The following is a 2,386-nucleotide window of genomic DNA, read 5'->3' on the forward strand; positions in this document are numbered from 1 at the left end:
GTTTTTAAAAAGCCGACATATGTGTAATATATGAAATGTCACGCATGCTCATACATTAGGGCAAAAAGTGAAACACACCAAGCCTTCAGAATCCTCATCGCAATTTGTGAGTATGCTTTTATTGTTTTTCCTTTTATTTGTCAACCTCCCTTCACTAGATAGTAAGGTTCCTCCAGCGGGAACCATGTCTATTCACCGCCAAGCTGCAGAGCCCAGAACAGTTCCTAGCACATGCGGGGTCCTCCGGAAATAACTGTTAAAAGACAGACAGACAAATAAAAAGAAAAGGGGGAAAGGAGAGAGAAAGAGAAGGAAAGAAAAAAGAGAAACTTGTTCAAAGAGAGGAAGAGGAAAGAAAGGAAGGGAGAAAAAGAAAGGAAGGAAGGAGAAAATTAGAGTTGGAATTTCACTTTTACAACTTTAATTGGTTGAATATTTCTAAAATACTTTCATTATTAAAAATAAAACACAGGGGGGCTGGCCCCGTGGCCGAGTGGTTAAGTTCGAGCGCTCCGCTGCAGGCGGCCCAGTGTTTCCTTGGTTCGAATCCTGGGCGCGGACATGGCACTGCTCATCAAACCATGCTGAGGCAGCGTCCCACATGCCACAACTAGAAGGACCCACAACGAAGTATATACAACTATGTACCGGGGGGCTTTGGGGAGAAAAAGGAAAAAATAAAATCTTTAAAAAAAATTAAAAAAAAATAAAAAGATAAAACACAGGAAATCCCATGGTTCCAATATATGGCTTAACTAATTAGTACAAGGTAAACGCCACTGAGACCCAGAAAAAGCGCTTTGCCAGCGACCTCACACGCCCGTGCACGTGCCCTCCCCCGCTCCCTCCCTCCCTCCTTCCTCCAGAAGCAGTAACGTTCGCCCGACTCTTATGGGGCGCAATGACTTCATTTTAACGGCACTCTGCTGGCGGAGGGTGGGGGCGGGGGTTCTCAGGAAAGCGTCTCTGGCCACGGTCCGGGCCCAGTTCCCTCCGCGGACCCCTCTCCCCCCGCAGCTTGCGCAAGACCCCCCCGGGTCCCGGACCCCTGGGTGGGGGGCTCCGCCGCCCTCATCCGCTTTCGAAATGCAACTTTATGCAACCGTCGCGGACAGAGCTCCAGGTTTCCCAAGAAGGAGAAGCGAAAGAGGATCAGAAACCGCGTGCCGAGTGATTTCAGCTTCCGGGGCGGCCATCAGGGAGGAGGCGGGGCGGCGGGATCGCGCCCGGAGCGGAGGGCAGGCCCCGGGGGTCCGGGGGCTGGCGGGGCGGCGGCGAGGAGCGGCCTGTGCGGGTGGAGCCGGGCTGAGCGCAGCGGCCGAGGGCGGACGGGAGCATCGCGGCCCTGCGCGCGTCCGCACAGCGCGCAGCCGCCCCTGGAGGGACGCTGGGGAAGCGCCGGGAGGGGTTCCCTCGGGCATGAGTGTGGGAGTCTAACTAGAGAGGGAGGCAGCTGGAGGACTCAGTCTTCGCTTCACCCGTTTCCAGAATGTTACTGATTGATTTCAAGATCACCCCCCACCCCCGGTCCGTCCTTTGGGGCCACCTCCTCCAAGAAGCCGCCTCTCTCTCTCAGCTCGCTGTCAGGAATTCTGTCTCCGAGGCTCCTCCTGCCAGAGCCCGCATCAGCCTGGCCGAGCACCGCTGCCTGGGAAACCCTGGGAAGGTGCTCGCTTTCCCTGCGCCTCAGCCTCCGGGCCTGTGCGCGCCTGGCCCTCGTCACCTTCCACCCGAGAGGGGAAGGAGCCGGGAGGCCTGAGTTCCACCCCTCCCCGCACCTCTCCGCCCTCAGGCCCTGCTGCCACCCTGCGGATTCTCAGGACAAGTCCCCCCCATCGGATCTCCCCCTCCTTCGCTCCACAGTGACGGCGTGGGAGACGCTCAGGAGTTTTATACTCATGACATAAATAATAATAATGAGCCCACATTTGAAGGAGGCTGCTCTGCTCCCTAGCCCCAGCCTCCCCTCTGCCCCGTGCCCCCTGTCCTGCCTCCCTGTCCTCCCCCCGCCCTGCAGGCCTCCTACTGGACAACCTCTCCAGCACATCCAGCGGGGGTGGGCGACTGAGGAGGATGTCCACATCAGTGAGGAAGTCCATCCCTTAGCCAGAGCTCCAAACTGGTGACATTGAGTCTGTCCCCTGAAGGATGTGCTTGACCTGCACAGTCTTGAAGGAATTATGTTTAGTTTTTAAAAATAATTTCAGTTAGTTGCCAACATTTAAGGTCAAGAGATTGCCCATAGAATTTGGGCCATGTTCCTGGGGGGTCACAGTCCTCGCTGGGCCTTTGATGCGTCCATACCTGGCCCCACAGGAGTCCCTATGGGCCTTTGAAACTAAGCTAAAGAAATCCAAAGGAGTGGAACTGGGAGCACAGGTGAGCA

General features: G+C 55.9%; 1 long non-coding RNA gene across 1 annotated transcript; it reads left to right on the top strand.

Annotated features, from left to right (window-relative positions):
* The first annotated feature begins 917 nt into the window (after positions 1 to 917).
* On the top strand, positions 918 to 1,933 carry LOC111774198 (uncharacterized). The gene is made up of 2 exons (XR_002809011.2): positions 918 to 1,170; positions 1,489 to 1,933. It is a non-coding gene; the product is annotated as an uncharacterized lncRNA (long non-coding RNA).
* The last annotated feature ends 453 nt before the right edge of the window (positions 1,934 to 2,386 follow it).

The sequence above is a fragment of the Equus caballus genome, chromosome 1 (genome assembly GCF_041296265.1).
Source record: "Equus caballus isolate H_3958 breed thoroughbred chromosome 1, TB-T2T, whole genome shotgun sequence".
Classification (NCBI taxonomy): domain Eukaryota; kingdom Metazoa; phylum Chordata; class Mammalia; order Perissodactyla; family Equidae; genus Equus; species Equus caballus.